General features: G+C 41.5%; 1 protein-coding gene across 1 annotated transcript in view; it reads right to left on the reverse strand.

Annotated features, from left to right (window-relative positions):
* The window catches only part of eys (eyes shut homolog), a gene marked incomplete at both ends in the record, with an annotated part of 383,646 nt that overhangs the window by 343,592 nt on the left and 26,333 nt on the right, over positions 1–13,721 (reverse strand). The gene's annotated exons all lie outside the window — the stretch shown is intronic.

A 13,721-nucleotide genomic window follows, 5' to 3' on the forward strand; every position in this document is an offset into this window, starting at 1 on the left:
CCTTTTGTTTCCCAAGCGGCCGCTCTACCTCCTGAGCCACAGCTACTGTATGCATTGCCCACGTGTTGTGAGCTTGTAGATCGGCTATTTCCCAGGTAAGACACAATAAGCAACCAAGTATAACTCAGGTTCAACTCGTTTGTTGACTAGAGTTCATGCCATTTACTCTTATCTCGCACTTGTACAGTAAGCCACAATGGATATAAGAACATCCGTTAAATGCCTACATTGTATATTGTCTCATCATTGTAACTCGGTCATCGGTCATCATTGGTTGTTGTGAACAACAAAATTGAGAACTATTTTCCACTCAGTATCTCGATCCACCAACTGTCTATCCTTTTTCATCCCTGGCTAATAAGCCTTATAAGCCTTTTAAGCACGGGATAATTGACGGGCAGCCGGTCATTATCGATAAATAAATCCCGACAGGGTGATTAGGCACCGATGCGTAGCCGAGGTGCCTAATACACGCCTGCCTGAATACATGGTCAGCACTGGACTAATTAACACATGCCCTGCCGTTGACGGAGATCTCCGTCATTTCAAATCCAACCGTTTATTTTTGGAAAATTCCCACAAGAGGGCGCTCTAACACAACTCAGGAATGATCCCTCGACTCTGAGAGAAGGAATGGACGGATGTGACGTCATCACAAATAAAAAACGTCACTTCCGTCCACTGCTATGTTAGGAGTTGTAGAAAGACTCATCTACAGTAGCTCAGATATTGTTTTGTTGTTGGTGAAAACGAGCCTTATTCAATGGCCGATAGCAACAAAATGGCTTATCGTGGAAAACAAATTCTTGTTCCGGTGGATAGACAAGACCCTCCCCCACCCCCCAGACACCCTTTGTTTACATCCGCGTGCACATCGTGGCTTCCGCGTCTCTCCGAAGATCGTCGATATAAGGTAAAAAATTTTTTTTTCCTAAATCCTAACGCTTAAAAAAAATAATATATTGAAAGATTTGCAAAAAAAAATCTTTTTTTTTCAAAAATAACAGATCTACAAGCTCGTAGCGCGGCACTCGGTGCCGCGCTACGAGCTTGTATATCTGCTATTTTTATATAGCAAAAGAAATCTTAATATGACACACAGATGCGTTCCCGGTCTTAATGGGTTAAGAGACACTGGGACTGGTTTAGAGAAGGGGAGTCAGGGGCGGGGGGTGGCAGTGCTATTTTTTTGGGGGTTCCTTGGGGCCATATTAATGAACGTTTCTGGTTATGCCATGCTGCAAATTATTCTGCCACTGCCCACTGGTACAGTGGTTATCTGTTCGTTCATGCGCGATCTTCAAACGGCCGACTATTGCCGCCTATTGGACCTCAGAGGTACCTAAACGTACCTTTAAAAGTTGACGCCCACAGAATCTTAGCTCCTCCTTTTGCAAGGATTAGAACGTTTAGTGTGGCCATTCAGCCACAAGGTGGCGCTTGGTATCAAAATTAAAAAAGTTAAAGTACTGGTTATAAAGAAAGTCCAGTTTCACATGTTATGTTAAAATTGAAAATAGCAGATCTACAAGCTTACAACATGTAGCTTAGTTCTGCTATTTTTAAAATAGACAAAGTTTATATAAGACTGAAGTGGTTAATGTATGTTTTGTAATAATAATCTAAATCTGCAAAGTAACTAGCCTAACTCAAATTTTCCAACACTGCGCATTGCATCCGTCTGTGTGTGTGTGTGTGTGTGTGTGTGTGTGTGTGTATAAAACATGTTTTGAAAGTAGCAGATCTACAAGCTCACATTGCCGACAGACAGACAGACAGACAGACAGACGGACAGACTGTCTGTCTGTCTGTAATATATATAATATATATTATTATTTTTTCTCGCATCACACATGCTGTGTAGTATATATCCTAATTTTTGGTATTTATAAACATACTTGTGTGAATTACGGAGAAATCTGAATGAAGTCTTGTTCGGGGAGGCGCTACGCACTTATGTGGATCTCTTTGTGTCAGTCGTGCGCGACCCATTTTTGGTGCGCAATACCGCCCGCCAAACGAAGTATATACACAATTGAAACCTAGCTGAGCGCACGGCACAACAACGAGAGAGAGAGAGAGAGAGAGAGAGAGAGAGAGAGAGAGAGAGAGAGAGAGAGAGAGAGAGAGAGAGAGAGAGAGAATTACTTAAAGCAGGGGTCTTCGACAGGAGGTCCGAGACCCCTAGAAAGTCCTTAGAGTTACTGCCGGGGGTCCGGCAGTAAGTTGTGGTTCCGCCGTGTGGTGGGAACAGAGGTACTGTAGCACACGCTACACACACACACAGAAAGTAGGCTACATTTGGGGAGGCATTGTGAGCTTGTAGATCTGCTACTTTCAAAAGATGTTTTATATATTTTATACATTTGAAAAGCACAGCGAAGCTTTGAAAAGCACCTGGTAGTGATCTCTCTCTCTCTCTCTCTCTCTCTCTCTCTCTCTCTCTCTCTCTCTCAGAATGTCCCGTTACTCAAGGTACATTTTGAATATATATATTTATTTTCTCATTCATTTGAAAATAGCCGATCTACAAGCTCACAATGCGTCGCCATGGGGTTGGTCGAATCCCCCCCCCCCCCCCATATCAAAACAGAAGATCTGCTTTCGGGAACCTCGGAAACAAGCCACTCTCGTGTTGTTAGTGTGTCTGGGGGGTCTGCAGGAGGGCGAGGTGGGGGAGGGGGTGGGGTGGAGGAGGGGGATGTCTGATCTCATCAGGTCATAACAAGATCTACAAGCTATAACAATGTGTCTCTCCCATGAGCATTGCAGCTTGAAGATCTGTTGTGTTTGTTGATCACACAGCCTCTCTCTCTCTCTCTCTCTCTCTCTCTCTCTCTCTCTCTCTCTCTCTCTCTCTCTCTCTCTCTCTCCCTCTCCGAGTACGCAAATGAGCCATGCGGTCTTACAACGTACTGTAAACACAAGCACTCCCTAGCCCAGATCTGCTATTTTTTTGTAACCTTGTGAAAACTTGTGAAATGGGAAAATAGCCGATCCGCTTTTGGGGGCAGGGAAACTAGTTTCTAGCCTACATGAGAGCTTCCTTTTCTCTCCTCCAAGGCACTAGGCAGGTTACAGTAGTCTATTCACACCTGGCTTAGACCGTGGAGTGTCATGTGTCATTGTTACAGTTTGGGGGTAGGGATCATTTGCATCTTTTGTGCGTAGTAGATGTGATTGTGTGTGTAAAGTGGTATAGTGTTTCACCGTGTCAACTCGAATGCTACTGAACAGGGATAAATTAATTAATTATTATGGATATAAATATAATAAGTAAACAATCAACAATTCAATTATTGCCAAATGCACATTTTATTTGACCACTTATTTTATTCTTAGTTTTAACTGCACCCTCAAAAACATTTTTTCATTGCACCTTCAAGCTAAGCTTCTGATTAAAGAAGTTAGGGACGCTTGGGGTTTCACCGTGTAAAGTAACTAAGTAAATTTACTCAAGTACTGTAGGCCTACTTGAGTAATTTCCAGCTTTCTGTGCTTACTGTGTGTGCACTTACACCGTGTGGCGTGTTTTTTTAATTTAAATTTTAACTGATTTTAAGACAAGTTGTCTGATTATTTTAAGTATAGCCTACTTATGTGGAACTTTTTTGTTGGATTTTACGAGACATCGTCAACAACAGCAGAGGCACTGTTTAAGCTGTTAAATGATGTCTTGGTCAGATTCTCACTGCCAGTAAGCAAGTGCAGAGGACAATGGCCCTATAGGCTACTGTATATTGATCACATGAACGCCACACAACAGCCTAATAAATGTTACCATCTGATTTATTTTCAACATCATCTTTTTACCTGGTAAACGTGAGCAATGTTATATCCTTTCCAGGTTATTAGTCTATTATTTGCTGGCGGGGTTAAACCTTGTAAACATTACACATTACGTTCAGCTGATCCATCGTGCAATAGTGGGACTCGCTTTCAGACAGATCAGAATGATGTTCAAGTTCTCTGTCAGTGTCAAGACAATGTGGCCGGGCCGACAGCTGTAAGTCTGGACGAGAAGTTAAACTCCGGTGTTGCCAGATTTTGTGAGAGAAATAAGCAACCAGGTCTATGAAAATAAGCCCAAAAGAAGCAACTGGCACTTAGGCCATTATAAGCACTTTAATTAAACCTTTGTGAGCTTGTAGATCTGCTATATTTAAAAACAAATCTTGTAATAAAATGTGGAAGATTTGGAAGATTTTTTAAACATTCTAACAACACAAATCTGCCTCCAGCTGGCACAAAAAAAATTCAGATGGGGCTTATAGGGATAAATTAGCTTACATATTAACTTGGGGGTCCATGACATAAAAATATTTGAGAACCACCGGTTAAAACAATTGAACAATTGTGAAGCAAGCCCAAATAACCAACTACACTTTAGAAACAAGCCCAAAAAACCACACCCCACTGATACCAATATTTACAAGCAACTTTACAGAAAAATAAGCGCAAATTCGCTTATAATAAGCGGACATGGCAACACTGTGATACTACTCTAGATACTACACAGTATGTGTGATGCAAGAAAAAAAATATATATAATCCGTCTGTCTGTCCGAAAGTACATTTGGGGTGGCAATGTGAGCTTGTAGATCTGCTACTTTCAAAATATGTTTTATATATTTTACACACACACACACACACACACACACACACACACACACACACACACACACACACACACACACACACACACACACACACAATGAATGATGAATGAATCAATGTATTTACTTAAATTAATCAATTCATAAATAGACGGGATGAATAATAAAAACAATAAGCCTACTATATATACAACGTTTGTCTGTCTGTCTGTCTGTCAGCGCGCACAAGATGTACTTTGTAGATGTTACAATCTATCTTTAATAATACTAATTAGATGTGGTGTAAAGTAAGTTATTTTACTCCACTACAATTATTTGAAAACGAACTAAGCACATAGTTTGATGCCAATACTTTGTATCTGTATAGGAGTAATATACTTTAATGAATCAATGTATTTACTTAAATTAATCAATTCATAAATAGACATATACCTTAATGTAATGTAATCTAGAGTAATTTCTTTCCTCTGCAAACATTTTAGCTCTCTTATGCCACCTACTGTCCACCTACTGTATTACAGCGCAAGACACACCTCCAAGGCATAGCCACACCCCCAACCTTTCACAACCTAGGGTTAGGTGAGTCCTGGTAGGTACCTTTCAGAGACTGGGGCGTATAGGTCAGCAGGTAACCACTGTATGAACTGGTACACCACTGGTATATCTTGGCAGCACTTCACTTGACGGGAAAGAGGCAGAGGAGGAGGAAACTATGAAAGCAGCTTGTGGAGTGTGTAGGCGGGGCACTCAAGGCCACCGTGGCCGCAGGGCATATCGTTTTTTTTTTTGGAGGGGGCATAAAAGGCCAAGCTGAGGGGGCACGGCGATCACAGCCCTCATGAGTCGCCTGTGAAATCCCTGGCCTGACTTGAATTGTCAATGACAGGGCTGCATCGATTATTTAACCCATTGAGACCTGAAGCCGATTCTACATGTCTCCTAAATCTCAACAGTATTCTGAAAAACGTATGTTTCTGTATCAGTGATGTTCAATCTTTTTCATGTCAAGGACCCCCACAATTATATGTATTTGGCCGCAGACCCCCATCAAAATATGTTGTTCCAGGGACCCCCCAGAAGCAAAGATTTGAGTAAAAAATGTTCGCTTTAAAAATATATATATTCAAAGATTTGCACACATTTTCACGATTTTTCAAAAATAGCAGATCTACAAGCTCATAGCGCGGCACTCGGTGCCGCGCTATGAGCTTGTATATCTGCTATTTTTGAATAGCCCAAAGTGTAAAATAATGCTTTTTAGCTCAAATCTAAAAATGACACCGTTCCAGGTCTTAATGGGTTAAAAGCATGGTCACACATTCCAAGTGTGAATTAACAAATGAGAGGTAGCCACGAATAAAATCCCAGGCATGCCTCTATTTTGTGCTTTTTGGCTATATTGAACAAAGTCCCTGATGTAAGTGCAATAATTTGTTCCAGGTTATTCTTTTAAAAAAAAACTCTGTTAACTGCCCATTCCCCTACCAGCACTAATGTTGTGTTCTTCCCATGTCTTTCCAGTTTGCTGCATATTCTGTGCTGCATCAGCAGCACATTACTATCACTGGCAAAGCATCGGCCTGGCATGGCCATACAGTCTACAGGCTGCCATTACATCCACCTGATCCAGATTGTTTTTTTAAATCAAGGTCACTATTTTGATGTTAACACAGTGAACAAGGGCATTGTCAAGGCCACCAGTGGTGGAAAAAGTACTCAAATGTTTTACTTAAGTAAAAGTATATCAATACTGCAAATGTGGAAGAGTCTGTTATAGGCCTGTCCCCGACTAAGGATTTGTATAGTCGAATCTGATTGATGACTAATTGCCAATAGTCGACTGGCAGTCGACTAAGGACACACCCAGCAAAAAAAAGAGACTGAGATTGGCAGTCGAATCAGTCTGATTCGACTTCAAATCTCTCAGTCAAATCATGCAAAAAATATGTTATGCAATAGAGGAACATTCCATTTGGCTGTAGGGGTGCTTAGTGTCTGATTTAACATAATGCTATTGGTTTCTCCCAATAAATCATGATGTATATCCTATTTTTGGCAAACTACTAGTTAATTAATATAAAAAAACTAGGCCAATCTCTCAGTCGTTTTTTTTTTTTAATAATTCAACTAAGAGATTGGCAGTCGACTCAGACACCCCTCAACTAATTAGTCGACTATTCTACTATAAGAGGTCAGGCCTAGTCTGTTAGTAAGTAAAAGTCCGGAATTAAAAATTTACTTGAGTAAAAGTATTGACAGTAAAAGTATTGACTTGAGTAAACAGTATTGGTATCAAAACGTACTTAAAGTACCAAAAGTAAAAGTACTAAAATGTTTGAAAATAGCAGATCTACAAGCCGAGCTTGTAGATCTGTAGACAATCTGTAGAAAATAGCCGAGCTTGTAGATCGTCTATTTTCAAATAGCCTCGGTATGAAATAGTTACACCATGCTACACCAGTGGGTCTCAAAGTGTGGTCCAGGGACCCTCATGGTTCCGTGAGGGGGTTATAAATGGCCCCTTACGGGTGTGTAACTCTGAGAGTGTGCAAATGGAACCAAATGGACCCGTAAGGGTCCATTTGGTTCCATTTGCACACTCTCAGAGTTATAGGAGTCCTTGAAATTAAAAGGTTTGAGAACCACTGTGCGACACTAAATGGAACAGAGCCTTCATCATTGGCAACACCTGTGAAGGAAGTAAGGAAGAGGCCCAGCTTCTTTCCAATATGGCTGCTGTGCATAGAGCCTATTGGGGGCTAGTGCTATTCGTACTCCCCCGGAGGACACCGCCGGTTCCCAAAACTGCTGTGTCTCATATTCAGGCCTCATGTTGCCATGCTCCTCGCCAGGGCACACCGCGCTGCCATCCCAAGGACGCTGCTGGTCCCACACTGCTGCGTCTGATAGCCAGGCCACTGGGACTCGTAGCCCGGGCTCTGTTGCCTCTCCTTGCTTCGCTGGCGTCCCCATGAGGACGCCGCTGGTCCCCAGATTGCCGGGGCCGATAGCCAGGCAGCCGTGTCTCACATAGCAGCCCTGACTGTCTCGCTGCTCCTGGGCCATTCGGGCTTTTTCTGCCCGTCCAGAGGACGCGCGCTGATCCCCCCCAGTCTGCCGGGGCTGATAGCCAGACTGCTGGGACTCCGTAGCCCTGCCTGTGTTGTTATACTGCTCCTGGCCAGGGGTGCTTTGCTGGCGTCCTCGGAGGACGTTGCCTGGTCCCCAGACTGTTTGGGGGCCTGGTAGCCCGGGCCGACAGCCAGACTGTCGGCGGGCCGATAGCCAGGTTCTGCCGCTGTGCTCCTCGCCAGGGCGCTTTTCTAACGTCTTTCCACAGCCAATGCACCTCAGTAGGAGGGAAACAAGCCACAGCAGGGTTTCCTTCATTTCCGGTGCTTCAACATAACATCAATCATGCCGGCTTTCATGCCTTAGATAATAACCATAACATAGATATCACCGTATGGATATAAGATGGTGCAAGGGACGTCCGTAGAGCAGATGGAGCGCCCAGTTATGATGAAGGCTCTCTTCCTGAGTCCTGTGTGCATCAATTAGCGCATCAATTAGTCAACGCGACGCCCAGAGTGATGTAAAGAGAGAGAGAGTGGCGAGTCTGGCGACGACTCCGTTCACTACAAATGATTTTTTTTTTTGGCAGGAATGGCGGATCATGGAGAGCCTCTCAATACTTCCCGGAAGTTGGTTAGCAAACACTGGCAGCGCATGTAGAGTTTCAGCAGAACAGACCCCTTTGTGATGCACTTTTAAAAGTTAACATATCATATTTAAAGAATCAGATTTTTATATTATCACCACGTTTCAATCAGTTTATAACAGAAACTAATTTATCTTAAAGACGGGGTGCCGTGATTTTCAGTGATCCCCCCCCCCCCCCCCCCCCCCCCCCCCCCCTAAAACATAATCATCAGGTATTATGGTTATACTAGGAAGATTTTTTTCCAAAAAATTATGTTTTTATGTGGACACGCCTCCAGTTCATTAAGTATACCAAGTTCTCACCTTAGCACCTCCTCCTCCACCTTAGCACCACCCACCTGTCTTACTATGTCACTAAAGCGCTGTTTCTCTATTGGCACGTTTGACCCTCAAGGTTTCAGCCTCCAGGTAGAAACTCAAAATAGTCAGAGAAGACATAAATCACCATAAAAACACCACCAGGGGGCTTAATGAAGAGTTCTATCAACCTCATAGACACATGAAAAACTGAAAAAGTGCAAAACCATGGCACCAGCTCTTTAAGTCTACGTGAATCACATGACAATCAAGCATTTTGGACTAGCATTGTCGCCACACAATCTTTGTATCACTATCACAAATGTCTCACAAATGAACCACATGAACCATGGCAACCCTATTCTTGGCATGCCATAGAATATGAATATTCTGTGAAAATAACAGATCTACAAGCTCACAATGTGTTGCGTTCTGATGCATTAAGCGTGTTTATCTGCTATTTTTTGGAGAAGATTTTTGTTGTAGTGGGGTATAAGGAGGAGACCAAGTACACACACAGCTGGGGGACCCCAGTCAATGAAGTATACAGCAGGGTTTTAAGTGGTTAAGTTGAAACATTTACCTTTTTAATTGGTGGTTACAGTAAAGGAATCAAATAATTGATCCCTCTGTCAAACAATTAAATCTACATGCTACGCTTTCATACTATGAATGCAGTCCATACGCTGTGTATTACTAGCACCTTCATTCACACATTTGTCATTTTAAGCAGGCCTAATTGCCATATAATTATTTCTTGTCTAGATGTGGACTAATTATGTCCCTTATCTGTTGCCCTACTTTTACATGTTTTCTTTGCACTCTATTTACCTCAGCATGTACCATGTTGTTTGAGGGTTCATGCCACTTACTCACATATTGGACCTTAAGTCACTCTGGATAATGGGTGTCAATAGATAATAGTGATAATAGTGCTAAAATGCCCAGGAAACACTCTCGTTGTTGATGAAAGGATCGCCCCAGTGAAGTTCACAACTACAACTTATACTCAGTGGTGTTAAGTAACTAAGTACATTTACTGAAGTACTGTACTTAAGTACAATTGTGAGGTATTTGTACTTTACTTAAGTATTTCCAATTTCCAATACTTTTACTTCTACTCCACTACATCTCAGAGGCAAATATCGTGCTTTTACTCCACTACAATTATCTGAAAACTTTAGTTACTAGTTTCTTTGCAGATATAAATTATTACATTATAAAACATACATTAACCACTTTAGCCCTATTTTATTGAAGTAAGAAGAGGCCCAATTTCGTTCCAATATGGCTGCTGTGCATAGAGCCAATACCCCAGCCCAGTGACTGCCACGGGCAACCCAACTACGGGCCAACAACCCCGCCAAAAAGATACCATTGTTCAAGCAGCCCCTACAACAGCCCAGGTCCAGTGCCACACTATGGCAGCCAGGACAGCATGCCCAGGCCTACAGGCGGCTCTGAGAGAGAGAGGTGGAAGGTGGGTTTGGCTGGTCACTCTGGGGAGGTGTACCAGACAGTTGTGTTGTTGTTTTTGTAATTATTATTTTTTGGTATGGTAATCCAGCTTTGAAACTATGCTACTTTTTGTTCGGTATATGGGAACCCTGTGTGTCAGAGTCCGATATTGTTTAGCTACAGATTAATCAGTTAATCCGTTTTAACCCATTAAGACCTGAAGCCGATTCTACAAAATGTCCAACAGTATTCTGTAAGACGTATGTTTCTGTATCAGTCGTGCTCAAACTTTTTCATGTCAAGGACCCACACAATTTGTATTTAGCCACGGACCCCCCCCCCCCCCCCCATCTCAAAATATTTAGTTCCAGGGACCCCCAGAAACAAAGATTTGAGTAACAAATGTTCGCTTTAAAAATATATATATATTCAAAAACGTGCACACATTTTCATGATTTTTCAAAAATAGCAGATCTACAAGCTCGTAGCGCGGCACTCGGTGCCGCGCTACGAGCTTGTAGATCTGCTATTTTTGAATAGCCTAAGAGTAAAACAATGCTTTTTTAGCTCAAATCAAAGTGACAGAGAGAGAGAGATGCGTTCAAGGTCTTAATGGGTTAAAATAATGAACTCCATACAGCCCCTCCGGATGGTGTCTATAAGTTCATTGTTGCAGTGCCCATGGGTTGAAAGCAGTTCAAGGTATACCGACGTGACGTTCTATTATTATGTTACTTAGCCATACAAAGTTTATTTTATATCAGTGGATAGCGTAGCAATACGCGGCATGATAACGATGGTAAAACTACTCATACTACAGTAGCAGGCACAAATGGTACGGAAACAAAAACTCAGCGGCCTTGGTTTAAGACATTAGCTATAGCCAAGGATAAACCAATGATCCTGGTCCTAATCCTGTAGAAAGCCAGTCAGAGATCCCCCCAGCCCCTCCAATTCCCCTCACCGGTGGCAGCTACCGCTGTTACCACCCGAGGCATTACGGTGTGAGAGAGTGGAGGAAAAACCCTGCTAATTTCATTTGGCCTGCATTTCATCCTCCTCCACCATCATCATTCTCCAATCCATCTCACAACACCATCTCAGCAGCACTTTTATATTATTTCAATGGCACACACTGCATTTATATGTGTGTGTGTGTGTGTGTGTGTGTGTGTGTGTGTGTGTGCGCGTGTCTGTCAGTCATACACGTGTGTGTGTGTGTGTGTGTGTGTGTGTGTGTGTGTGTGTGTGTGTGTGTGTGTGTGTGTGTGTGTGTGTGTGTGTGCGCGTGTCTGTCAGTCATACACGTGTGTGTGTGTGTGTGTGTGTGTGTGTGTGTGTGTGTGTGTGTGTGTGTGTGTGTGTGTGTGTGTGTGTGTGTGTGTGTGTGTGTGTGTGTGTGTGTGTGCGTGTCTGTCAGTCATACATACACACACGTGTGTGTGTGTGTGTGTGTGTGTGTGTGTGTGTGTGTGTGTGTGTGTGTGTGTGTGTGTATATATATATATATATATATATACATATACTGTACATATATATATACTGTACAAGGAGACGGTAAGGCCTATTTAAATAAACATCTCCAGTATATAATGCAATTACTTATTGTGTTTAGCAATTGGTGGTTTTGAGATGTTTCTCAGGTTTCATAATGTAGGTTTAATAAAAAAAAATATCAAAGTGGTCTTTCCACCTACTAAGCATGAGAGGATTATATGGCTTCATGGAGCTACAGTATGGAATTGTGTTATACGGGTGCGAACAACACCATACTCAGGGACACCGGTTTGTGATTGACAACTAAGCATTAGAGAAGGTTTATGAAGGTGTTTTGAGAAACTCAGTCTCACCTCATATGATGGTAAGTACTCAGATTTCGTTTTTTTACTTAAGTAAAAGTAGCAATGCCACGATATTAAAATACACTCTTTACTTTTAGTAAAAGTAGAAAAGTATTGGCATCAAAATATACTTGCAGTACCAAAGTAAAAGTAGTCCAAATCTTTTGAGATATAGTGGAGTAGAAGTATAAAATAAAATAAATATGGAAATACCCAAGTAAAGTAAAAGTGTATATATATATACAGTATGTATTTTCTTTTTTTTACCTAAGTACAGTATTTGTGTGAATGTACTTACTTCCCGCCACTGCTCATAGAGCTATTTCTACCTTCAAATAAATGTCACTCTATATAACCCATTAAGACCTGAAGCAGATTCTACAAATGTCTTCTAAATCCCAACAGTTTTCTGAAAAATGTATGTTTCTATGTCAGTGGTGCTCAAACTTGTTCATGTCAAGGACCCCCCAAAATTATATGTATTTGGCCGCCGACCCCCATCTCAAAATATGTTGTTCCAGGGACCCCCAGAAGCAAATATTTGAGTAAAAATCACACCCAGTGTGAAGAGAGTGGTGCCTTAGTATGAATTAGTGTAACTGGTTGCATCCTTGTGTTGCAATCAGCTGCAGCTGTTGAGGCTGTGCTCAAACGGACGGACGGACGGACAGACAGACCCACACACACGGTCAAGCGTAGGAGTGGCTGGCACCACTCAAAAAAAAATTGCTTTAAAATAATATATATTAAAAGATTTGCACACATTTTTACGATTTAAAAAAAATAACAGATCTACAAGCTCGTAGCACGGCACTCGGTGCCGCGCTACGAGCTTGTAGATCTGTTATTGTTGAATAGCCAAAGTGTAAAATAATGCTTTTTAGCGCAAATAAAAAAGGGACACAGATGCGTTCCAGGTCTCAATGGAATAAGCAGTAATCCATGATAAGCCGGTACCAGCTCTCGGTTGTGCTGTTGGACAGACAGACCAACAGAGTGGTTTATCGCGGCTGTCGTCGGGCAGAAACCTTGTATCTTCATATTTCACCTCATCTTTTAGTTTTTTTCATGAATTAATCATATGACAGTGTCACACTTAAAGTACCAAAATTGCCTCCCTAGAAGCTTGCGTTGCATGTTGCATTGCAACACATTGTGAGCTTGTAGATCTGCTATTTTGTCAAATGTGTGACAACTAGGTTGAAAGTAGTTGTCTGTCTGTTTTTTTTAATTATAAACATTTAACCAATAAAACGTATGAACAAGTCCTTGTGACTAAATAAGAACTGCATTAGATCTATTGGAACAAGGTTATTTTTGTCCATTTTCCAACAGGAAATATACTAGTAGTGTTGTCACCAGTGGTGTAAAGTAACTAAGTACATTTACTCAAGTACTGTACTTAAGTACAATTTTGAGGTGCTTTTACTTCACTGGAGTATTTCCAATTGTCTATACTTTTACTTCTACTCCACTACATCTCAGAGGCAAATATTGTACTTTTACTCCACTAAAATTATTTGAAAACTTTAGTTACTAGTTACTTGGCAGATATAAATTATTACGTTATAAAATATTACGTTATTAAACACTTTAGCCCTATTTTATACATAGGCTATTTGAAAATAGCAGATCTACAAGCTCGATGCGACGCGTTGTGAGCTTGTAGATCTGCTATTTTCAAACATTTTAGTACTTTTACTTGTGGTACTTTAAGTACATTTTGATACCAATACTCTTGTACTTTTACGCAAGTACATTTTTAATTCCGGACTTTTTACTTGAA

The sequence above is a fragment of the Gymnoscopelus braueri genome (genome assembly GCF_963280865.1).
Source record: "Gymnoscopelus braueri genome assembly, chromosome: 14".
NCBI lineage: Eukaryota > Metazoa > Chordata > Actinopteri > Myctophiformes > Myctophidae > Gymnoscopelus > Gymnoscopelus braueri.